Here is a 27,355-nt window from a genome sequence, read left to right as displayed (position 1 = left end):
ACAATTAGAGGAATACCGCCATACAGTTCCATACAATGTATACTGTATGTCAGCATTCTATATTTAGCATTTGGCAGGTCAGAAGTGTAAACATGTAAAGTAAATTATTGTCGGCATTGAACATGTTTACAATGACATACTACTATATATATATATATATATATATATATATATATATATATATATATATGTATTTAGCCTGTTTAAAAGCTACAATACTGGAAATGACCAAAAAGTATAATTGAGACGTTTATTGGTTGACCGGGCACATGCTGTTGTATTTTGCGACATCGACCTGATGCGTTTTGGTATTAAGTCAGTTAAAGGAGGAAATGAGAAAAATTCATAATGCATGAATGCAATACACTCGATCAATGCAACCATGCAGAATGCAAGAGGCCTTGAATTTGGCCTATCTGTATTACGGAGAGTTCAATGTGTCATAATACAGTCCCCTCTGAAAATCACAGCAATATTATAGGATTTACTCCTGGGTAACCTGAAAAGCAGCCTCATTTGTAATAACCAACATACAGTGAGCTCTAATGAACGTCGTACATTGGGAATTCAGGACAGCTTCATGGCTGGGGGGAAGGGAGGAGGAAAATCAAACGGCATAGTCAGGCAGAAATCCACTTCATGCCCAGGCTCCCCAGATCTTCAGATGTTATGCAGTCAGCACAAAACCTGGAGTTCCCTTTGAGTCAGTACAGTAATAATAGATGCAGGTAATACTCACGTGCTGGAAAATGTTCAGTCTCGCAAGACATCTACACATTCTGCCCTAAAACATTCTCCATACGCACACCATCTGAATATGACCTGCCTGTAAAATAACTACATTATACCAGGCACAGAATGGGGATTTATTGGTCATTTTTTTCCGCCAGAATTTTACTCAATCAGAAGCCTGTCTCTAATCCCATACAGGAAAAGGATTAAGATTGACCATAGTAATATCATCTCTGGTCATAGAGGTTACGCAAACAACTAGCTATTCTCCCACACTAGGGGATGTTTCTATGGAGGGAGGAGGGATAAGCAGCTGCATGATACCATTGGCACTGCTCATCTCTGGGAAAATAAAAGGTAGTCATCTTACCTGCTCCTAAAATGGTGGGATCTGCACACAAAAGCTAATGTCTATGGGCAGTTTTAGCCAACTAACCCCGGCATACGGAAAACCTTGGAGAAGATGTGTGAGCATAAAATGAGCGGAGGCGGCACGTTCAATTAATAATTCACCGCATCTTCATTCATAAAGGTCTGAGTGTCGCTCATCTAAAGTGCACTCAAGGGCAAAAATCGCACAAATGCATCAATGTGGTGTGACATATTTATTAACAAACTCTACTATTCCACCCCGAATGCTTGCACAATAATGATATTTCTTTTCCTTTTACAGCCTACCCATTTCCTTCCCCCTCACCTTCTAAGGCTAGGTTCACAAACAGTAAAAGAAAAATACATCCGTGAAATAAAGAAAAATACAGACTTTTTCTTATCCAATGATAAGCTATATTAAAACCTGTAGAAAAAATCTGAGCACACACGGTAAAGACAAACATTTTTACGTGCATTTTTTTAACTTAAATCATGCAAATTGATGACTTTAATGATGCCCAGCTATATCCCCACAATGTCTTTTTTATCGCCATTACACAGTTTTCTTGTTGACTGACCAACAATTTGAAGCAAAATAATGTCTATATTATGCAAATTACTCAATATGTGTCTCAATATGGCGTCCATACAAAGAAAAAAGTGTCTGTGAAACAGTCAAAAAAGGGCATTAAGGGAGAATAGCCTACATCTGTTTGTAAATCTAGTATAAAACTAACATGGCGCCAGAGGTGTACACTTTGGAGCCAGCACAGATTCTTATATTCTCTGTGGTGTATGCAGCCGTACCCGTCATGCAACCGATGGGTGGTGGGCACACCTAATTTATCAAGGTTAATGCCCAAGCAGGTGTAGCTTTTGTGCAAGCCCTTATGGGCGCAGGCCAGACCAGCTTTACTAAAAGGCAAGCACCTGGGGTAGGGCTTTATCTAAGACTGGCGTAAGTCTTGATAACTGACTCCCATAATGTTTTTATTCTTGGGCTGACTATTTCATGAAGGTTAATTATTATACTATTATAAGCAATCACTTGACTGCTTATATGATCAGTGTGCATTACACTGATCTGTTAGATCCTTACTCTGCTTATAGAGTCTGCCATAGGCCGGCAGATTAGAAAATTGCCCACAACATCATACTTCTTTGCTGGGTTGTCTTTTTGTGATGCTTCCAGGTGCCAGGTACACAAGGCACAAGCACACAGTAGTCCACATGATATAAGAGAAGCATCAGAGCAGGCCACCTTCTTCTATTATTCCATGGACCAGTCTAGATGCTCACATGCTCAATGTAGCGGCTGTCGGCAGGGGTCAACAAGGAACCACATACACAAGCGGTAATGCCGGGTTCTCCGACCCTCTTCTCTCAACTTTCTCAAGTTTTTCAGAAATTTGTGCTACTGTATGGATTCTATAGGACTGGACTAGGAGCCCTGGCTTTCTACGTCACCATTTGTCCTTCTTTGGGTAGGTATGAACCACTGTATACCAGGGACAACCCACAAAACCTGCTCTCATGTAGCCAATATAATTTGGGGATTGACAAAGTTGATCAGTTCCTAATGTTTGCCCATATTTTCAGCCTATAACAAGCCCTTCTTAAGAACTGACGCCTCATTTGCTATCTAATATGTCCCATCCCTTTACAGGAGCCATTGTCAACATTCTTGGCTGACTGGTATATATATACACTTGTATATCATTTTACACTGTGCGCAATGTAAACCACTTACAGGGTTCAATTAGCCTGAAGCCTTAATAATAACACTCGTCCCTGTAGCAATTCTCCTGGCAAAAGTAATTTTGTGTCTGCTCCAGGATTCCATTACACTGTATAAGTCAATGCTGCTAATATCTGATTAATGTCGACATTATCCGCACCCTTGACATATCTCATAATATATAAATATTATTTGAAGCTAGCTCTCCTTAGATTTTCCCTTTAATGACACAATAACAGCTTATTTGTAAGATGTTCATGTTTTGCAATTGAAAGCACAATAAGTGATGTGCAGGTTGGGAAAAATGTGAGGACGAGAAGGGGGGGGGGGTGAGGAGGAGTCTTGCTTGTTTTCTTAGCACAAAAATAGCCTCTTACACAAGAGACTGCAGAGCTGTGATAAAATCAATGGCACTACCGTACGTATCTGCAGATTTTCCAGGATACAGTAGTTGTAGAGGGTGCAGTGTACCTGTCTATGTTATGGATTGTTCAGTCTGAGAAGGATTTTGTTCTATAACCTTATCCTTTCCTTAAAAAAATACTGCATTTTAAGTTTTTTCTCCCCTACAGTAGAGTTCCCATGAGAAAAACAATTTTTCTACATTGTTTTGTCTCTCAGTTATTCCTCCTGGAAACTTACTAGTAACCATTGGGTTATACGATTACCTTTGTCACTTGGGTGTAACCTAAACATGCTGACACTGATGAGGCAATGCTGCTAAGTGTATAACTGCCCTATAACTATATATTCAGAGAAAGACTGGTAACACACAGTTGTCTATTTGTTTATACGTGGGGGCCATGGACAAGTATGCCTGCGGCGGCGGCGGCTTCGGAGGCTCACAAGGGGATTATGTGAGTTCTGGGTGAAGGCCGGTGGCAACGGGCTGCCTTACTTTTGGGGGATTCCCTAGTTTACAGTAGAGGGGGCCTTATTTTCAGGGGGATGCCTACCTATGCCAAAGGGGTGTCTTCTTTTAAGAGGGTTTTTAAAAAAGCAGTTCACAAAAATTATTATTGCCCTCCCCCTTGCTAGGCGCTGGTGTGTATACTCACCGCAGTTGATCGGTGTCCCATGGCGTGGCTTCGTTCCGGTCCGGCAGCACCAATCAAATCTGGCACGCGCTCACATCAGCCTCTGCTGTGACTTGTCTTCTGTCTCCTGTGATTGAATCCCGGAAGTCATGCGCTTCCATAGAGAATGCATTGAAGCGTGTGACTTCTGGCGTTCAATCACAGGAGACAGAAGAGGAGTCACAGCAGAGGCTGAAGAGAGCGCGCGCCAGATTTGAACAGCGCCGCGAGACCTGAACGAAGCCGCGCCACGGGATACCAATCAGGTGAGTATACGCCCCAGCGCCTAGCGGGGGGAGGGGGTCAACATTTTTTTTTTGTGAACTGCTTCTTTAATAACAATATATGAATATAAGTGTATACTAAGACAGGGGACTGATGGGCCTCATCCAAGCTGGGAAACCACAGATATGTTAAATATTTAGGACTATAGTCCAACATTCATAGACTCTTGACTGTCAAATGTAAATGCCATAAGGGAACTGCTGTGATGTTAGCTATGTTGGTTGTCACCAGATTATCCCAGAGACATAAGGAAACAGCTGGATTTTTTATTGGACAATTTTACATTTATACATAATTGCTATATATTAACATACACTCACTTTAATATTCTAAAGGGAAATACAGTAGACAAATCATAGCAATAATGGAAGATGGATTCTCGTTTCTTGTAACAATTTTAGTTAATAAGCCTTGAGCCTACCCTGCCCTAAAGCACCTGGCACGCCTGTGCTGTTCATGGAAAGCCTATTGATTTCAATGGGTATCATGTAAAGCTTCATTTCCCCTGTGGTGGTACTGCAGAAAAAATGTATGCTGGTGGCCAATTTACCCCCCAGAACACAGTTCATCCATGGGACATCCTATTATCTATAACTATTGTCGGGGATAGTTTCCTTTATTTTTACACTCATACCTCATTAACCCTTTCTTGACCAGCTGGTGCAGGACAGAAATGCTGCTGCCGCTGGAAGGGGACATTCTTTCTCAGACCAATAAAAAGGAAATCCATTTTGCAGTAAAGCTTATCTGAGAGGGAATTGATTCGTCTCAGGCTGAAGATTATTGATTTCCTGCTCACTGCTTTCAGAGTAGAGTCAAGGAATAACAGAAATATGGGCATCTAAAGCACTGGTGGGGACAAAGTGACATTTTCAAACAGGGGACACACCACGCTTCTGTATGAACAGCCACCTTCAAGTGTATTCAGGAGTATTATCACCTAAGATGCGGAGACCAGCAAGATCAAGACCATTGTGTCCCCACGTCTCTAATCTGTGTGAAAAATACTTAAAACACAAGCTGTTGAACAAAGGCCGGATAGGAAATAAAATCCTTATCTAAGTGGTGGGAAAGACAAAGATGCCAATTTTTTTTCCCATCTAGACATGAGTATATGGTGTAAAGGGGAACTCCAGGTAGAGGTTAAAAAAGCATAAAGCATTACTTACCTGTCTATTCCATTTTTAAAACTACCAAAAATCCATTTGTTTTGGGGGGTTTTGTTCTGTTTTTGGAGGAAGTCTTTACTAGTCTTCAAGGCTTTTTACAATAACTTCCAAAACTTGGAGAAAAAGTGTTCTTCCTGATCAGAGACAATATAAGACATAAGAGGAGATCATAAAGGTAAAAGATCTCATTTTGAAGGCCTGAGGATGACCTAAACCAGGTGACATTTTGAACCACTACTATCCATATGATATGAATCGCTGAGCAGGAGGTACTGTAAATCCATAGGAGTTGGTTAGAATAGACAGTCAGCTACAGAAGATTAAAAGTATATGCATGGCTTTAAATGGACATATATGCTACAAGAGGAGACATACTCTTTAAAGGGGTAATCTGGAAAAATACAAATGTTTTCAAATCAACTGGTGTCAGAAAGTTATGCAGGTCTGTAAATTACTTCTACAAAAAAAAAAAAAAAATTAAGTCTTCCAGTACTTATCAGCTTTTATATATTCTGCAGGAAGTGGTGTATTATTTCAGGTGTGACAAATTTCTCTCTGCTGCCACCTCTGTCCATGTCAGGAAATGTCCAGAGCAAGAGCAAATCTTCACGGAAGAACCTCTCCTGCTTTGGACAGTTCCTGACAGGGACATAGACGACAGCAAAGAGCACAGTATCAGATTAGATATAATACACCACTTACCACTTCTTACAGGGCAGTCAGCACCTGATAAGTACTGAAAGATTTGAGATTTTTTTACAGAAGCGTTTTACAGATCTGTATAACTTTCTGATACCAGTTCATTTGTGAAGAAAAAAAAAATAAAATAAAATATATATATATATATATACACACACACACACACATATACATACAGTGGTACCTTGGTTTAAGAGTAACTTGGATTAAGACTGTTTTGGTTTAAGAGCTCACAGTTTTTATTTTTAAATTGTGACTTTGCTTAAGAGCATTGCTTTGGGATTGGGGGAGGGGCAGGGCCTGCGTCAGCACAGAGCTTACCCGGGCAAGTGTCAGCGCCTCTACTGTAAGGATGATGGGTGCATAGTAGATGGATGAGGAGCCCGCTGAGGCTCTGTCGCCCAAGGGCCTGCAAAAACCTGGAGCCTGCCTTGGGGAGGGGCATGGTCTGCATAGTGAGGTCTACAGCCCTGTATTTTGACCCAAAAAGTCTCCCTCACCTTTCAAATCATAGCAGATGCACTTCAGGCTGGGGCTTGCATCAGGGGACAGGACTGGAGGTAATCTCTTCATATCTGTAACCCTTCTCTCCCCAGACAGAAAGTGCTGCATGTATGTGCCCACATCTGCCCTGCCCATTCCTCCCTGCAGTCTCTGTCAGCCCTTGTGTTTCCCAACTCCACAGTAACTTATAATATAAAATATTCAGCTGTTTCCAAATGTTTGTTTCATCTGTTCTACATGTTATTCAAAATAATAAATCTTTTTTTGGGGGGTGTGGAACCAATTGTCTACATTTCAGTAATTTCTTATGGGAAGATTAGCTTTGGTTTAAGAGTGGATTTGTATTACAAGCACGGCCCCAGAACGAATTATGCTCGTAATCCAAGACACCACTGTATATATATATACATATATATATATATATATATATACATCATATTTTCCCTCTAGAGTACCCCTTTAACTTTCTGCTTCCAGTCTGGCCATCAATAGAAGATGGAGAGGAGTTCCCTGGTATACTTGGATGGCTTGACAGTGGAGATAAATAGTTTCAGGACATCATTTTGCGGCAGAGGTCTGGAGATACACAGGATGGTCCTCTAAGTGATCTGTCAGGAGTGACATTGGGTATTCCAATCTGGGAGAATTGTGGCATATTCGAATACAAGAGCCCCCCAGTACCCTCTTGCCCTATTGCGGCTGTTGTAGATGGTAGTGAGGCCAAAAACTGTGACTTTAGTGAGAGTTATGTAAACAGTGTAGTACCACATGCTTATTGTACTAGGTGTGGATGGTCATTTAGAACGTGCGCCTTCCAAGAGATTATGTCACTCTTCCAAAACAATCTTCATCCCCAGTAACCCATGATTAACAAATGAGAATTTTCTAAGAGGCATCATTCACCAGGAAAAGTTCTTTCACAATCTCAGTAAAGGAGGACTAGAGCAGAGAAACAGTGGGACCTTGGGATGAGAAAAGCGTGAGGAGAGGAGGTTGGCCAAGCTCAGTTATTCGCTCACTTTCAGGTTTGGTCTGTGAGACACAACACAGAAGTAGAGAACAGCAGTTTTGATAAACTGACTGTAGGAATATAAAAAAACAAGAAATCTTTGAAAAGCCTTGAGGGCCACAGATTGCATCTAGTTCAGAGCTGCAGAGTTTTATCCGGATCCGTGAGAACACCCCCAGAAGTGATCTGGGCTACGCTCAGAGAGGGACGCTCTTGTTCCTCACAGAGATGCTTTTCTACTATGGCGCGCAGAGCAATCACAACAGCACTGAGATGGAGAGGATATGCTGGATAGAAAATCTGGATGTTCTCCAATTAAACATATTGATAGATAGAGACAATCATTGAAGATGCTGTTAGAAAATTGTTGAAAGACTAAGCGATTGTTTTGGAGACCGTCTAAATCCACTTTCATCAGTGAATACTGCAAGTGCCTATCCCAGGTATTAAAGGAGAAGTCCGGCCAAAATTTATTTTTTTATATGTTATTACTTGTGGAAAGTTATACAATTTTCTAATGTACATTAATTATAGGAAATGCTCACATACTGCTATTTCCCTTAATTTAGTGTATCAGGAAGTGTACCATTGACTTCTATATATAGTGCGCCCCTGCTGGACACTCCATTGGAATTACAATGGATGTGTGTATGTAATGTAATGTATTCAATGTGCGATTGAATACATTTATGGAATACTTTGGGGAGCAAGTGTCCTTGCTCCCCAAAGTATCCCATAAATGTATTCAATAAATACATTTGCAGGGCACGGAGCAGGGAGGGAGAGAAGTGCAATCTACCTCCCCCCTCCAAGCTGGGTGCTGGGCACATATACAAAGTACTACTCCCCCATTATCTGCAGATAATGGGTGAGTAGTACCTGTGCCATCTATCGCCGCCCGCGCCACCGCCACTGTGCCCCCTCCTCCTCCGCTCCCCCTCCTCCTCCCGGCTTCAAACACTATGGCGCCGCTGACTCCCCGCCGCCCGTGCCGCTGACTCCCCGCCGCCCGTGCCGCTGACTCCCCGCCGCCTGTGCCGCTCCTCACACTATCCAGCCGCCGCTCTCTGCTCCTGCATGCCGGCAGCGTCAGCCCTCACCCACCCCGGCCTGGGACACCAGAAAAGCACCGGGAGCGCCGTGCTCCCGGCCGGGGTGGGTGAGGGCTGACGCGGCCGGCATGCAGGAGCAGAGAGCGGCGGCCGGCGGCCGGCCGGATAGTGTGAGGAAAGGCACGGGCGGCGGGGAGTCAGCGGCACGGGTGGGCGGCGGGGAGTCAGCGGCACGGGCGGCGGGGAGTCAGCGGCGCCATAGTGTTTGAAGCCGGGAGGAGGAGGGGGAGCGGAGGAAGAGGGGGCATGAAGACCGGCACTTCTGTGAGCGGCGGCGCAGGCAGCGATAGATAGCACAGGTACTACTCCCTCATTATCTGCAGATAATGGGGGAGTAGTACTTTGTATATGTGCTCAGCACCGAGCAGGGAGGGAGGGGGAGGTAGATGGCACTTCTCTCCCTCTCTGCTCGGTGCCCTGCAAATGTATTTATTGAATACATTTATGGGATACTTTGGGGAGCAAGGACACTTGCTCCCCAAAGTATTCCATATATGTATTCAATCGCAAAGAACAGTACATAACATTACATTACATACACACATCCATTGTAATTCCAATGGAGTGTCCAGCAGGGGCGCACTATAAATAGAAGTCAATGGTACTCATTGACTTCTGTATAGAGAGCGCCCCTTGCTTAACACTCCATAGGAATTACACCATTCGTCGTGACGTCACTGCTTTTGAGAGAATTCTAACACTTCCTGATACACTAAATTAAGGGAAATAGCAGTATATGAGCATTTTCCATAATTAATGTACATTAGAAAATTTTATAACTTTCCATAAGTAATAACATATAAAAAATAAATTTTGGCCGGACTTCTCCTTTAATAGCAGTATCCAGTTTTCTCCTTCTTCTTTGATGCATATCAAATTGTAGAGTAGAAACCCTCTTACACAATCAAACAGTTGTGAGATCAGCAGGAGTGAGTACTTACTCTGAGGACAATCTAATTTAGATTATGATAACCAATACAATGACTGAGAGAACTGTTCTTCCTATTCATAAAAAGAATCTGGCCTCGTAGGCAAAGGAAATTCACAAATAAATGCACTTTCCAAAGTTTCCTTAATGTAAGGTGACATCACCTTAGTATCTGGACATGGCATACTGTCTACCCCTGAGAGGTACAGGGCCTCCAAGCAGCAGCATTCACAATTAAAGGGATGAGGCTTCATGTCTCTAATCACTTCTTGCTGGTGAATTCTGAACCCTGGTATTGTGAAGGTAGCCTAGAGGAGAAACTGAACTGAGTAGAAACATATATGTGAACCGGGTCAGAACCAAAAAAAGGAAGGACCCTGTGAGTTATCTGACTGGTTAACAGTTACCTAATCAGACAACCCCAATAAGATAAGACTACTGGCAGTGGTGGACCAGGGTGCCAAGGGCCCTCCAATAAAATTGATTCTAACCCCCACCCCCTGCCCATTACAGTTATTGTACCTGAAAATTCTATTTTATCGCTGTTAGGTTAAGTTAAGCACAGTGAACTGAAATACTGAAAGTCCAGGAAGGAAATTTCTTTGGTATTACAAACGCCAATTTGGTAATAGACTAAAGATGATCGAACAGGGCTTAGGGGTTCAGGTTCGTACAAACCCGAACCATCGTCATTTGCTCTAGCTGCCTTCCCGTTAGGTGGGGAAGGTGGAGACAGCCCGAGTACTGCCTGGAAAACAGGGATACAGCCTAGGTACGAACCTGAACCTCGGCCCTGTTCGATCATCTCTATAATAGACCAGAGAAGTGCAATGACTGACAGGACCCTGACCCATTGACAAGGGTAAGATGTAGAGATTCTTGAAGCAGCAGCAGTGGCAGAAGGTCCCGATTCAAGTAACCGTAGACTGTTCAGATGACTGGAGGTTCCTAAGATAGTCTGCACTACTACTTGCAGGCAGGAGGCTTGCTGGGCCAATTGTTTGACAGGCGGCAGGGAAAACGCAGCTGTGCTGTAGGAACCAATGGCCTTTTTATATTGTTATGTATCACAGAAGATATGTACAGAGTGAGCAGGGCCAAGGAGGGGGACTAGAGTCTGAGCAGAAGTGGTGGAAGCATTGGGCTACTAGGTGAGGCTGATGGGATACAGCACCTGGCGAGATGAGTAACACTTGCTGCTCTGTCTGTTCGCTCAAACTTGCAATGCATTGGGAAGAACAGGGAATTGCATAGGTTAGAGCTGAGAAGGAAGACTGCACGAGACCTGATGATTATCCCCAGTGTTGTCCAATCACTAGACTAAAATTGCCTTGTACACAGAAGTGTTCATGTTATTGGTGTAATGTATATGTAATCTGTGGCACTAAGTAGATTTCTTTAATTTATTTACATTGCAAGACGTGGATTTATAGATAAAGGGATAGGGGTGATTCTATATTTCTACAAATGCATTAATCTTATTTCATACTAAGAACTTGTCTAAGCCTGTGTTTGCTGTGACCAGCTCCTGAGGAGACTCAGATTTACTGTTCTCATGGTAAAGAAGGCTTGTCGCCTCCGGAGACTGACCCTTTTCTTCTCCAGGCGGAGGCAGTACCCCCTTGTCTTTTGAAGGGGTTTTACCTAAAATAGCTTTTCATCATATTTTAGATGTCAGGGTACATCTCGATTCACATCACATTTTCTATAGAGTTGGCAGCGTATATCTGGAATCCCAAAAAAGTTGAAACAGTATACCTTTCTTCATTTTAAGGGAAAAAAGCTATTTAAAAAATTATTATAACAGGTGACATCTAAATATACCTATATACCTATTTTAAGATTTGTTGATGAAAATGAACACAATAATTTGCCTCTAAATGTGGTGTATATCTAGCCTACGCTGAATATAACCGCATGGCTGTATCTAAAAAAGGTTAGGGCTAAGACAAGCTTTCAAGAGAAGTCCTTATGGTCTCCGAAATATCATATCCCCATATATCTATAAACATTTATTCTACAGAAGCCAAATTGGTACATCAGTTTTGGTTACATGACATAGGATTATTCAGCTGAGACTATTAAAACCTGCAAATAAAAGAATGAAACAGAATACAATGTATCATTTATGTATCATACAAATAAACAGAGGAAAGACAACTGGAAGCCCATGACTGAATGAAAAAGTCAGGATTTATTGCTTTAAGAGGCACCGTCTGGGTCTTGGTCTCGCCTGTGTGATAATCAGCACTCCTGATGCTGTAGATCTGCACTGCAGTAATTCTACATGTGACCAAACACAAGCAAAACAACGCAGCCGGCTCTGCCGCGCTCACTGAGCTGCCGAGCCATTAACAGGTTAATTTTCCAGTGCGCTGCAGATATACCCTTTCAATCCTGTAAGTAGATCCAGCGCTGGAGCACATCACACATCCCAGTGTGTTACAAGGGCAAAGAAAAACTGGGGATCTTGGATAATAAGATGATATCTTATGCCTATCACCTAATAATGAACTGTGCACTAAACATGAACATTTACTATACAGTACGTACCATACTTGGCTGCCAATCCTGTACCTGAACCTGTTCCCATGCCTCACACTATGCACCAAATGTAGGTGTTACTTATTACCCCCACGGGGGAATAGCACTAGGGGAGTTGTTATTGAAACACAGGCTTGTTTTGCTTCTACAACCATGGACATCATACACATGTAGTAGAGCTGGCTTTGTCAGATGTAGTAAAGCTCAAATAGACATCAGATAACATATTCAAAAACCAATTGGTTGAAAAAAATCTTTAGATTTATCCTATACTAGTGAAAACTTAACTAGCTAACCCAGCTTTGCTACATCTATATCTTCTAAACCCTAGTGAGTGTTTGGGCATAATTACAGCCTATGCAAAGTCACGACTGGAGATGTGGATCCGCCGTACCACCGTCAGCGATGACATAGCCTTACCAGGGAGTGGAGTCTAAGGGGCCACTGGTCTTCACCAGAAGCCTGCTGCTAGGCAGGATGGACTTGCTGCGACAGGCGACCCCCAGGTCGCTACCCCTGGCTTGGCTTGCTAACGGTGGCTGGCGAGGTGCAGCTTGAGATACACAGGCAGACAGCAGAACTACTAACAGCATGAACAATGGACAGGAACAACGGGCAGGAACAACAGGAGCTGCAACCACACACACTAAGGAAAGCATGCCAAGGATCCAACACTAGAGACACGGCAGGGTTGGAATTTATAGGGAGGTGCTTGGTGCAAACTACCAAATAGAAACGCACTGTTCCTTTAAACCTCCGAGATGCTGCAGGCACGCCCCAGGGGGCACGCAAGCCGATGGAGAGGATGCCTGGGAGCAGGAGTGCGGTCATGTGAGGAGCCAGTGGCACCGGACCCCTGTGCGTGAGGGCCAGTGTCAGCTGGAGAATGGGGACCAGGGGAGTGTCAGCCATAACACAAAGACCGAGACGTAAAGGAATGGAGGGTTTCAGGTGGATGTTAGCCCTATACTACGGCCCAATACTCATTACTCTAAGGAAGAGGTTGGAGTATACTGTAGTTCAGTATCATGATCTGTGCTCAGAATAGAGTATCTCAATATTATTGGTATACAGTCTAGTATCAGACTGGAGTGCCCCAGGTCCACTAGTAGAAGTGACTCTAGGGGCCCACCCTTAAGGTATATGCAAATATTACCTGTCTTACATTTTTTTGTCCATAAGGATGCAGCAAAAACACCATAAATTTATTTTGATTTGTGCAAAACCAATTCTTTTTGGAACAACTCAAATTGCAGCCCAATGCAGGGACATGTCTTGGCACTATTCAGGGGCCCATCAGGGAATCCATCTTTTCCTCTATCTAAGCCTGCAAACATCTCAACCTAGCAAGGCAACAGAAATGTGAAATACAACAGCGAACGCTAAAGTCCCCATACACATTAGAGAAACCCTGGCTGAGCCCAGTGATATTAGCAGGACCTGTGGACTATTTTTCGTGATTGTAGCCTCTTGACTCCCTCTGATGAATTATTAACATACAGTCCTTTTGTTCTCCCTGAAAATAAGATGTTGCCCAGAGGTGTCTGGCTGCAGCTTATTCTCCTCTCCCCATTGAAAATACAATGCAATGCAAGCGCGGATGTAAATCAGAGCACAACATGTGTGGCCTTCCACTGGAAACACTTAACAATGTAACCCTATGGATCCCGCCACCTCCCCTGCTGAGTTCTAAATAAAAGCACAAATTCATGCAAGCCGTTCTGTCTCTCTGCATCAGCGCGCAGCATCTCCGCCATCTGCATCATGAGCTGCACACAAGCCTCTGCCAGTTCAAAATGTTAAATTTGGCTTATAGGCTTCACATGAACCTGTGACATCTCAGAGGCTGTATGGGCCAGGAAAAGGGAACTGGCTCCCAGTGATGCCAAGTTTCTGCCATTTACATTAATTGATTGAAAAGATAAAAAAGGTATAAACAACCTATGGAGACCTTGCTGCAATACACAGCATGATATATCAATACAGTATATAATAATATGAATATAAATATGAATATAAAACTCTAACCAATTTCTTTGTGATATAATAAAGGGTTTGTCCAAATTCTAAAAAAAAATGAGTCCGGTGTCCTCCCCACTGTCTTTGTTTACAGTGATGATGCGGCTAAACATGCTGCAGCCAATCACCGGCCTTATGGGCTTGAGCTGACTAGTGATTGGCTGCAGGGTGCCTTGGGGGCGTCATCAGTATAGTACAGGAAGTAAACAAACACAGGGGGAGGACTGGAGAGGAGTTGCTGGACTTATCAAGGATGCAACATATCATATTATTTTATCATCCTAGTTGTACTTTTTTAATAACTAAAGAGGATCTAAAACATGTTTATGCTCTCTCCATCCATTTATTATGTTTTATACACAAAAAATAGCAAGCTATTGTGATTTGATTGAATTATTGCAAGGTCTCGCTATGAAAAGGTGCTATTTGGACAATGTCAGAACAATGCAGAGAGGTATTTGTAAGTGCCTATTTGTCAGTATATTGACTCATTAGCTGGAAATCAACAGCGCCTTCAATAGGAAAGTGGTGCAACAAACAAGAGGCAAGAGTGCAGTATAATGACGGGGACAGCAGGAAGCTAAGTAATTATTAGGTCAGCAGTCGACAGGTTCTACTTATGTAGGTGGCTTTTCACACAGGTATACTGGAGGAAATATCTGTCTTTTTGCAATATATAATGTGCAATACTTTTCTACATTTTGTGAATGCAAAAACCCCATTTAAGTCTATAGTGGATGTTCAAAATTTGGTTGTATCTGTATGTCATCACGATTGCATTAGTATGTCATTGTTACTACATACATATGATGTCATTATGTCAGCTGTACTACACTTTATGTCATGAGTACCTTCATAGAACCATATGTAATTATTAATGTATACAACGCCAATAAAAATGCCATGGCATTTTCTTTCCTTTTTTTTTTTTTTTTTTTAAATTCCAGCAGCTACATGTTACCTGGAAGTCTATGAATGTCTAACATATGCCTTACACACGTTTGTTTGGATTGGCATTTTTTTTCTCCTTTCTAGCATTTTTGAGGCTCTTTGGCAGTTTTTCCTAAAATGCAGCATGGTGAGGGTGTGGTGTTTTTTTGTCCCATAGACTTCACGGGAAATGTTCTAGTGATTTCAAAAACACCAGTGCCGTGTGGATGGCGTTTTTTTCTGGCATTTTTTTTTACCCTTTTGGTCCACCAACTATGTCATGTGATGACAGAGAAAAATGAAGTGCAGAAGAAAGTGCAGAAAAAAATCCAGAAAAAATGCAAGCGCATAAAACAAATGCCAAGACCCAAAAATGCTCATGTTTGCATTCCTGGTGGTCTAGAACATAGAAAGAGTTAAAGGAGTTATCTAATTATCCAGGCTTAAAAAAAAAAAAAAAAAAAAAACATGGCTGCCTTCTCCCAGAAACAGCACCTCTCTTGTACTCAGTTTGGGCGTGGCTTTGCTACTCATCTCCTTTAAAGTGAATGGGGGTGAAATGTAATACCACACACAACTTGCTGTTTTTGCAGGAAAGTAGCTGTTTTCTGATCCTGGATAACTGCTTGTATCCACTGCCAGTATGTATGGAGGTGGATAGTAATAAAGTGGCTAGTCATTCATTACTGGTTTTACTCTACTCACTACATTACAGTCCGGAATGTAACAGGACACTAAATCAGACTTGTTTTTGTTACCTAAGTCACCAAATGATGGAGATCAGCGCAGGGAGGAAAAAGCAGGGACTGTTCAGATGACACTGTACGATTATATATTTTTCTGACTTTGGCTGAGCTGGGGAAAAGTTCTAAGGTGGCAGCGTTCTGCCTTCTGCAAGGGACATGTCTGTTTTAGTTTACAATTCTAAGGCATCTTTCATTAGAACTCCGTGTTGTGTCATTACTCTATAAAAAGTTGAAAGACATTGACAACTGGGTGGTATTGTTCTCCTGTCCATATCCAGACCGGCACTGCCAGCACTGACTGGACAGTTTCAGACACCTGTAATTGGTAACAACCAGTTATCAATGTATTCAAAGCCTTTAGGAGGAATAACATAAGTTGTTTGAAGAACAATGAACTTCCAAATAAACTTTTAAAAGCATTGTCATTATACCAATTCCAATCCACTGTGAGATTAGGTGGGTGGAAGTGAAAGCACAACATCCACCGCCTAATAAAATATAGGCCTGAAATTAAGGTATTCCCATCTGAACATTTTTGCCATTATCCATCGCTTACACCATAAATGTCCGATAGATGCAGGTCCCACTGCTGAGACCTGCACATAATCCAAGATTCAGGGTCCCCAAGCCACTGCAGCCTGCTTGTAGCAGCCAGATCAGTCAAGCCGGCTGCTTTATGCATTCTATATTACGCCCTTTGATGTTAAAGTACACCAGGCTGTTTTCAGCCTCTTGACCACCTCTCACCTCTGACTGCCGCAAGGGGCTGGGGGCCCTAGCTCTCAGGATATGGAAACGGGATATCAATCAGACATTTATGGCGTATCCAATGGCTATGCCATATATTTCAAGATGGGAAAACCCCATTACAAGAACCATTAACATTAGATGAGAGAACTGTTACGGCTGTATCCCATGTTCCAGGCCAGTGCAGCGCTCGTGCGTGCTCTCCAAGCCGGTCAACCATGGCGAACACCAGTGCCTACGTGCAAGGGCCTGGCGTCGCTATCTCTTCCCCCCCACCACGACCACCGGAGACCTTATGTGTCCCGGCCCCAGTCTCCTGCTTCCTCGGATAGCACACACATCCCCGACTCCTAAGGGGGGTTCACACGCCGGCTACTCTGGATTTAAAGGGACAGTACATCCCTAATTGGTAATGCACCTAAACACCTCATCACTATAAATATGTGCACCTGTCCTGCTCTTCCTTGTTGGAGCCGCGGCATGCTTCCCATAAGTGTGTGGTCCTACCTCTCCCATGATTCCTGCCCTGCCATAGTAAGTACAGCCACTGGTGAAGACCAGCGGCCCCTTAGACTCCTCTCCCAGGTGCGACTTACGCCATCGCTAGCAGTAACTCCAGTTGTTACAAGAAGATTTTGTGATCTCTTCCCACATGAAGTTGCTGAAATGGTTGCATGTTGTCTTCTGTATACTATATGTGCATAAACATTTAATGTATTGATCAGATAACAATTATTGATTAAATCGCAGATTGCCTGGATAATACTCCAGTTTCTTTCATGCTCCACTACTAACTTTTAGTCTGGAATGTTCCTTACTATAGCTTATTTGTTCTGAAAAATCTTCTTTCCAAAAGTTCTCCCACAATCATAAACGCTGGACAGTAAGAAGCACCAGTCTTCTGTGATGACACTTTATCTTCTAAAGAACCTATTTTTTTTTACTAACTGTTGTCTAAAATCCATTTCTCACACAAAATCTCACAGTATTTATCTGCAGAAAACACACTCTAAGCCTAATCACAAGATTGACAAAAGCCTCTGTTATCTAAATAGGCAACGAAAACAACAGTCAGATGGTAATGATTTATCCTGACAAGACATTGTGTTACTCCCAATAGTGGCAAAACTTAACTGTGTTTATACCGAAGCCCCAGGTAACACCACATTAGGGCTGGATTTACACAAAATGTTACACTGGTAGACTGGTAGTAGCTTTTATACCAATGGGTTTGCCCTAGATAACGGACCAGTCCATAAAGCCACACTATGCACATGAAAAACTGGCATTGAGGGGACAGGAGGGGGTAGATTTGCTTTGGGCATCAGATTAGCTTGTCCCACATAATGTATTACATACAAAATAACGTTTCCATATTACATTATTATGTAACCCCCTTCTACAAAGTACTACATTTCATCCCACACACTGACACCTGGATTTCCAAGCCTACACACTCCACTGGGTAATATAGTGATATATCAGGGGTATTCAGCTTACCAAGACCCTTTTCCCCTATGGGTAAATGTGCCCACCGGGACCTAGCTGTGAACAGATGGGGAATGATAAAAAAGGAAGATATACTACAGACATTTTCTACAGAAAAGAGTAAAAAAAAAGTTATATGTTGGTTAAACAAAGGAAAGAAATCAATTACAAGTTCTGCCTAGAATAAAGGCTTGAAGTACAGGTCATTCAGAGAAAACCACAGCCTCCTAAAGAGGTAAGCTTTAACCATGGCCACTGTAAAAAAATGTCATTTCTAGCAATGCGGTTAAATAATTAAAATTAGCCAATGCTCTCCTTATTATAGTACCTATTGCCTTGCATAGAGATCAGCAAATTTACAGTAATAACAAAGCCTATTGCTATATTATCTCTGAAATCACCCGGCTGCTGATAAAAGCTAGATCCAGTCTTGGGAAAACCTCTCCCAGTTTCCCAGGACTGGATTTAGCTTTTCCCAGCACCTAAGGAGCAACGGCACAAAGCGTCAGTCAGTTAAATTTAAGCAGGCTCATGAGTGGATTTCAGAGATAACAAAACGCTTTGTTTCATTATTACTGTAAATTTGCGCATCTCTAGTCTTAAAAGAATCAAGCAGGCCAAAGGCTGTACATCTAGGTGTGTGGTTAAAAGGAATCTGTCACTAGGTTCATGATGCCTTAAATGAGGGCAGCATATACTAGTGACAGAAATGCTGAACAGATCGGTGTATTACTTACACTTTGTTCAGACGTTCTCCAAATATGCGGGAGAATAGGATTCTTGCTACACCCCTCCCCCCGCCCTTCAGCTGCTGATTGACTATACACAGCATGGATAGATAACTGCCAATCAGTAGCTGGTGGGAGGAGTTTTCTGCTGTTTAAGAATACTCAGGACTATTGGGCTCATGCACATAATGGAGAAGACTACTGGACTGGAGAGTCCATGTTATTTAGGAGGATATCTTCGAATCAGCTGCACAGAACAACAGCTTCTATGTCACTAGTTTATGCTACCCTTAGCTAGAGCAGCATAAACCTACTGACCAAGTCTCTTTAAAGGGATTTTCTGGAGGATATATTTTCCATTTAAAAGTGCCCAGGGTGGCAGTATAACATTAAAAAAAGCTATACTCACCTGCTGCCAATCCCCATACAATGGTGCCAGTCCCCGCTGGCAATGTTCTTCTTAAGATTTGTGCATAGGGAGATACCAGTAAATCAAGCTGAGCTGGGTGGTATGGGAAGCCAGGGGGATCCACCTCCTGGATACTCCCCCTGTGCCAAGGATGCAGCAATTCAGAGTAAAACTCAATTGTCAGTTATATGGGATCCGATGCTGTCTGTAATTCGGGCAGCATAAATCTGCTGACAGACTCCCTTTATGATTTTTATAATGAGCAGAAGAAATCTACAGAAAAACAGAACCAAACATTTTAAATATTTATTACGAAAAAAGCCGTAATACATATGAAAAAGAATATAATATATTGTCTTGTACATTGTTATATTTAGCTGCCTCTTTATACTTGCTGCTTGTAATGACTGCCACACTTGGACTCATTATCAGGCTATGTAAGAGTATATCCCAAAATATATTAATGCAGTAAACAGCGGTACGTGACAGAAAATTCCACTTTACATATATCTTTATACATGTGAACCACTTAAGTCCAATCGCAACATTTCCTACATTAAAAATATTTTTCCCAAACCTTAATGGACGCAGTATAGGGAGAAACAATGTACCTATATTTTACTGTTTTGTCCTAATAGACATAAAAGATTAAAGAGGTAGCATTGTAGAGCATGTATAATACCATACAAATATCAAGTTGGAAGGGTACTGATAGCCTTAGCAGTGTGCCCATGAAAGACATTCTACTCATGCCACAATTGTGAGACAGTTTGACCTACATATGAATGTACAAAAGCCCGTAAAACAAATACAATTTACAGAAGCTCTTTCGTGCAGATTTTGTATGTGTTGTCGGGCCAATATTTTATGCCAAAAATAAGTGTTATGCCGCCTTCTACAGTGACAGGGAAAGATAAGCAGGGTGCAGAAAACCTCATAAATAATCATGTTCTAACAAACACTGCTTACTACTTCCAGCACCAGAATAATATAAAGTTACAGGCAAGCCATATTTAGGACAAAAGAAATATGGAAGAAGTCTGACTCCTGGGCCCACTTACATTGTGTAAGTCATCTGCTAATGTTCAACATGTATTTTACTTCTAATAATAACAGTGAAAGACAGATCTTCACATAAAATATCATTATTTATCAGGAAAAGTTTGTTAATTCCCTACTATGGTACTTAAAGGGGTAATCCAGTATCAGAAAATTATATTTAAATTAAACACCCTAAGATATATATCTTGCTAATATAGTGTTATCACTTATAATAGTACTGGCTGCAGCATGGTTTTCGCTGTTTCACCACCCACTGGAATGTGAAGACAGAAGAACTACAAAATGTGTATTGTCTTCGGCTCCTCCCTCTCTGCAGACAATACATCATACCCTGATGTCATAGGTGGCTTGGCTGGATCTTGTCTCTGATCTCTATTCCCGCACACATCTCTGACAATCCACAACAGCCTCTATCACCATATACACAGTAGGCAGGGTGGGAGGACTATGATGAACAGCTGAGGGAAAGCAATGCATTCTGGGAATTGTAGCACTGAGTAACTGCTTTGCTAGGTAGCTCAACCACACAACATATAACTAAGACCCCTAAAACAAATGGATTTTTGGTGGTTTCCAAACCGGGGTAGAAAGATAAGCAATGCTCTACTGTACGCTTTTGCAGCATGTACTCTTTAATCCTTGAAGGTTTATAGGTGTTTATAGGTAAAGGAATGATGGAATTGCCTTCATTGCAGCTGTCTATTGTTAATGACAACAGCAAGTAATCATCACTATGTGGCCGTTATTAACAAAAAATGGCCGTCTTTTTGACAAAATCCAGTACAACATTTTTAAAATTATAAAAAAAATTGAAAATTTCAAATTCTTTTCTTCATACAATTTTTTAATATGTTACAAAAATTTGCATAACTGGTATAGCTGCATGCGGAGATGATTACAATACAACATGTCTTATCCTGCATAGAAGTTACACAACCCCCTCCAGAAAGTTACAGAATGCAAAAAAAATTTTCCCATGATTCATGGGACATATTACAGTAAAATGATGGAATTAAAATGGCTCTATGAATAGAAATATAAAGCGTTATGGCTTGTAGGAGGCCAGGAGGAAAAAATTAAAATGCAAAAAACAGACCTTGGCTGCGTCATTAAAGGATTAGGGTGCAGAGTAAAACCAGATTGTTGGCTTTCACCAAAGTCTCCCTAAAGTAGGAACTGAAACAAATGTAAGCCACCCCACATCCACTTTTTCATTGGGGAGTGCTGCACCTAGATAAGTAATCCAGAATGGAGAGTGGATGCTTAAAGCTGGTACATTTCCTGTATTATAATAAATTAGGTGATGGCATGTATCAAAGTATGAGAATGTACTGTAGTTAGATGATAAAACTAGCAGACCATAACAGAAAGGGGAGACAAAAGAAGGTCAGGCCAGAACAAAGGGCTAAGAGAAAACCTAGGAGCAAAACTGGAGAAAAGGATAGTAGGACCAACACAGGTCAAAGTTGCCCAAAGGTGGCCATACACCTCTTCTGACTGTCCGGGAATACACATCCTCACATCTGCTCTGCACAATGATACTAACAGCAATGTCTTGTCTGACATTCTGCAAAGGATATCTGAGGGTACTCTCATAAGTATGTTCTTTTTGTTTATTAGGCGACCATTCACATTACAGACACATAAACTAAAATTATTGCCTTCCACTTTAAAATGTCAAAGGTTATCCCCTATCCAAAGGGACTGAAATCGGCAATCGGCAATGCTAGCATGCCCCATAGAGAATAAATAAGAGTGCTGGCCGAATATGCATACTTGGGAACAATGGATGTCCTGGGGCACAAAAACCTAAGTCCTTTGTAACCTAAGTGGATGCACCAACAGCTCTTCTTCATTTGCTAAATTCGGTAACTAGTGCCCCTATCTTATTTATGCTGTATGCCTTTAAAGAGACAGAACACGATTCTCCGAATAGAACATTATATAAATAACAAAATGCTACGTGCCAAGAAAATAGATTATTTTTGACCCTACAATTACACCTAGCAACCATATGTACAAGTCTGCTCTTTATGTTCTAGTATGACACACATCTCGACTGATTCACCGTGTTGATAATAAACAGCAGTATGATACTGAAGCATACATCACGCACGGATCAAACAATTCTTTCAATTATCTCCATGTAAAAAAAAAAAAAAAACAACTACCAACTTTTCTAAAAAAAATATAAAAAATAATAATAACATGAAACAGATGCGCATTGTTCTGATCGTTTGAGCAAACTGGTGTCCCTGGCTTTCTCCTCTTACATGCTGTATGGGTTAAACCCATTTAATTGGCTTTTATTTTTCAGTCTAATTGTGACAGTTCGGTTATATTGATTGATATCGCCTTGCATTTGGAAGCAGGCACAATGCCTGGTTTTCAATTGAAAGTTTTAGCAAATAATTACAGATAACAAGAAGCTTTACTCCGCACAATTACTGCTGGACTCTGCGCTAATTTGCAGTTGCTGTGTACATGATCAGGAAAGTGACGGATCTGCATAGTATTTCATGTTACGACTACGAGTATTTCACTTTGATAAAAAAAAAAAAAAAGAAGAAGATACGATCGTTAAAAATATGCATTTTGTCAGAATGAGAGAACATGGTGCTATGGAGGTCAGGACCCAAATTCATTGTTTTGGTGTCGTCCTATCTTGGTTGTTTTTGTTCCAACTAATGCACTTGTCTTGCATGTCGAGTACTTGAATGGAAATACCACATTTGCATTTCTTTTCAAATATTTGAAATATTTTGCACATAAACCAAGGTTAATGATCTTTTACTGTTCAATTATACATACACTGTTCATAATTAAAGGTGGTGATTAAAGAGACACTCCGGTATTTTATTATATTCAGTCAGCCAGAATCTGATAGACAGTCCGTGGAGGGGTGCAGAATAAGGGGGGGGGGGGAAAAGGTTTTCGCTGGGCTGATTCTTTAAATAATATATCAGGCTATATAAAACAAGTATTTTATTAGCAAGTATTAATAGTCATCTATAATCATATCACAGGTCTATAAGTCTAGAAGACATAACAAGTCCTTTACGATACGGTGGAAGACTAATTATAGATATCCAGTAACTGGTCCTCTACAATCACATGGAAGATTGATTATAGATTTATGGACAAGCCTGTTGCACAGGGAAAACTAGTGAGATACAGTATGGTGCAAATGTTGGGGAAAAGATCATGTAAAGTTGGCCATACACTTGTAATATAGCTTTCAGCCAAACACTCTTTGGCCAACTGCTATTTCTCCTGACTCCACCATGAACATGTATGACCATCTTGGCTAATCATGCATGTTATTTTAATGAAAAGAGAGGAATGAGGCCCCTCTGGCATTGGCTTATCCCCTACAGAAAAGTCATGTCCAATTCCACTTTGGAGTTTATGGAGAGTCTATATGCTTTACTTGCATACAAAGAAATCATCTGACTTCTCTTATATGTGGATGGCTATCTTCAGACATTGCTGACAAAATGTAGGTTTTCACATGTACGTTTTAGAGCGAAAACCAGGATTGAGTTACAAATAATGTAACAATTGGCCTTTAGTTTATGTTCACAAACAGTATTTACGTCAGTCTTTTTCCCCCCCCAAAATTAGGACTGGAACTCATAGGCAAAATTATAATGGAAAGATATGCACAGTTTCTATGTTTTCAATCCACTCTTGATTTTGGTTTAAAAAAGACTAATGGAAATACTGTGTAGGAACATAGCCTTTGCTTGTCTAGGATCTACTCCTGGTTCAACTTAAAGGGGTCTTTGGGCCCTAGGAAATGTTTGTGGAAGGGTTTAGAGTGGCATAAAAATAAATTTATACTCACTTTCCCTGATCCCACTCTGCTGGTGCCCAGCAGCACTTCCTACTTTTGTTTTGGGACACAGGAAATGGTCATTCAGCCAATCACTATGAAAGTTTCCAGCTGGGATTGGGCACCAGTCTAAATTCTAATTTTTCCACCAGTCTAAATCCTTTTTCAGTTTCTGGGACCAACGCCTCCTGCACACAACTACTCTGAAATAAAAGCTAAACTGAAGAGTGCAATAACGCATGAAAGATGAACGGTTTTGCCTACATTTGTCCCTGTATTTCTGCCGCTTTTATTTTTTAAACATTGTGTTTTATTCACATTTTTGTCAATATTTTCTCCCGTATTGAAAATACAGCTCATAATTCACAATATAAATGTTATAATGTAAAATTTGCATCCACTTTATGGATCCCTTTTTGCATGCATCATTGACTTCTGTGGGAGACTGCAGCGTGTGTATGACATCCGATGAAATATGCATTACACTGAGTTATGAAATCTCTATATGAAGATACAGCAGCTCGGAATACATGTATACAATAATGTACAATAATGTGGTTGTGCGCCTGTGTCCTTGGTCTATAGGGAAGTTCTAGCCTTCCAATCACCTGTATTACAGATAACTGGCACAGACACATTTCTAAAGTTGAGTTTTGGGGAATAAAAATGGATATACATTTTTATTCTTTTTTTTTTTTTTTTTTTTTTTAATAACTGAAACACCATTACATTTCAGGGCTCAGGTTCTCTGACTGAATGAAAAAAAAAATGTAATGGAAGCAAGTTTTTTAGTTTTTTTTTTTTTTTTAGCTCAATTCATTTCCTGAAATGTAACAACCATTATTTAAACCTTGTGTATTATCTTCTAAAATTGCACGCTGTGCGTCTGAATTCCCCTTTTACTGAAAGAGGAAGTGAATGCATTTCTGAAGAGGATAAACTAGCAGCAAAGGGTAGGGGGAGAAAAAAAACACATAAAAAAACTACAATTACACTTTTCAGCCATGAGAAGTAAATCAGATGGTGCTACAATCCCTGCAGAATACACAGATTAATTAAAGTCTGCTCTTTCCAAATCTGTTATTCAGCTAAACACAGCTGCTGGAAAAATGAAGCCTTTCCTATAATTTTCATGTGCCATGATAAGGATGAACCGCGGTACAGTACAGACATATAGAAGATGTATGATGGATAAGGTAGAGGCACATACAGGAGACTATCAGTGCCAGTTGTCGTCTGCAATCAGCAGCACTGGCAGCGACCTCTAAGCAGACACCCCGGGGAGCAGCCATCCAATAAAAGCATCTGCATTGCTATGCCTGGATTTACCTCTAATGCTACAGCTCAACCATCATCTCTCTCTGCTATGTACCCAATGCTCTTTTATTATATCCACATGCATTCCAATTACCATATACTTACTTCAGAGACTGCTCTATAGGCCAACGTTAGGTCTGATTAGACATTAAGAGGCAATTTAATGTACAAGGGGATTGTGCAGGGTGAGTGCTTCCATTGATTCTATGTCTCCCCATGTGTGCAGGGAGGCCATGTTGTAATATAGGCCATATTACTATAGTGCATGTGTCATTTTTTATAATTGGTCATTCCAATCATGTTATTTTTGAGTGCAAAAAACATCTGCAATCATGTTTATATTGAAATCTGAGAATACAGTGGAAATTCATACAGTGAAAAATTCATCTGCCATTTCATCTATTAGACTATATTTTATGTTTGTGTCAGTTGCCCCAAATGTGTTTTAGTGGGCAGGAAGGTAGTGACAATGCCAAATTCCTCTCACCCACCCTCACTAGATTATCCACCCATGGTAAGACAATAGTCGAAGTCACATTCAGACAGTTAAAGTGTACCCATAACTTTCAAAATCTAAAATAACAGTAGACTGCAATGACTGTATGACTGCAATATCCTGTGTTTCCCAGGTCATCTACACGCTCACAGAGAAGGACAGACACATTGAGCTGTGACACTTTGTACTAGTAAGACTTCATGTGTTTTGTCTCTTTTTTTTCAACCAGTACAACACCAGAAAGCTGCCTTCAGGAGACTGGACCTGGATACAAGTAAGTATAGCTTTCTTTAAAAAAACATGTAAATTGCAAACCTGCTTTATATCACATCCCCTGTTGATTTAGATTTTAAAAAGTTATAAAGACAATGACACTTTAATGACTGGAAATTGCACATTACACTCTTTGAACCTCTTATGCCTGAATTCTGAGATTCTGAATAAAGAAAGGACCCAAGCTGTAATCACTATAGTACCTATTGTAATACAGCATCCTTAGACCTCCATGGAGCCATAATTCACGTACTGATGCTGTCCATAGAGTATGTTGACACTATGGAATAGACAAGGCATTGTCAATTCTTTGGGTGGATGGTGGATTGTACTTGAGAGATCCCATTGAATCAATGGGACAGGCATAATTTCAAGAGGAGTCTGCGTCTCAAATTCCCGTTTGAAATTCCTTGCCGATTCCATAGTGTGAACATACCCTTACAGAAACAGGCAAAGACTACACTACATTGATGGCCTATGCTGTGAATATCAATGGTTGATTGGCAGGGTGCTGACCCCAACATTTATACAGATCACTTGTTTGCCAAAGCCTTTTCTCTGTCATTTACACAATAGAAGGGCCACAAGCATTTGGCTTTATTCATTGTGCTGTCTTTATATGGAGCTACTGCGGCACAGCTTCCATTAACTTCAATAGCATAACACATAACGCATTTTCATGAGCAGTCAGACAATACACAGGCAGGAACAAGATAAATTTATAGTGATATAACTAATATAAAGAGGAAGCTGTGAACTGATCAGTATTTGTAAGTGTGTTGTAAGATGTAACAGATCTTTAAAAAGCTAAAATATAATTCTGTTGTATTAACAGCAAACTTTCTTCTTTATTTCAGAGTGAGTACATTTTCTGCCTAACCCATGGCAGGTCCAGCGGAGGTGGTTAGAAAAGCAAAGTTATAAATTACTATTTAACCAAGTCACAGAAGATGCAGTCACATTTCTCTTTCCTTGTTACAGAGCTCATTGAAAGTCTTGGTTTACAGCAATTATTATGACTTCAGTTGGTGAGCCTTAGAAATTTAGCTTCATTAAAAAGTTAACTCTATCATTTTTCAGCAAAGACTTCAATCTTATTAAAGGAGTAGGTCAGCAATTTTTTTTCCTTTCAAATCA

General features: G+C 41.0%; 1 long non-coding RNA gene across 1 annotated transcript; it reads left to right on the top strand.

Moving 5' to 3' along the window:
* Positions 1 to 3,202: 3,202 nt before the first annotated feature.
* Positions 3,203 to 27,355, top strand: LOC138766324 (uncharacterized). The gene is made up of 3 exons (XR_011358718.1): positions 3,203 to 3,260; positions 26,175 to 26,219; positions 27,076 to 27,355. It is a non-coding gene; the product is annotated as an uncharacterized lncRNA (long non-coding RNA).

The sequence above is a fragment of the Dendropsophus ebraccatus genome, chromosome 10 (assembly GCF_027789765.1).
Source record: "Dendropsophus ebraccatus isolate aDenEbr1 chromosome 10, aDenEbr1.pat, whole genome shotgun sequence".
NCBI classification, from domain to species: Eukaryota; Metazoa; Chordata; class Amphibia; order Anura; family Hylidae; genus Dendropsophus; species Dendropsophus ebraccatus.
This window is presented reverse-complemented; position numbering and strand designations above follow the sequence as displayed.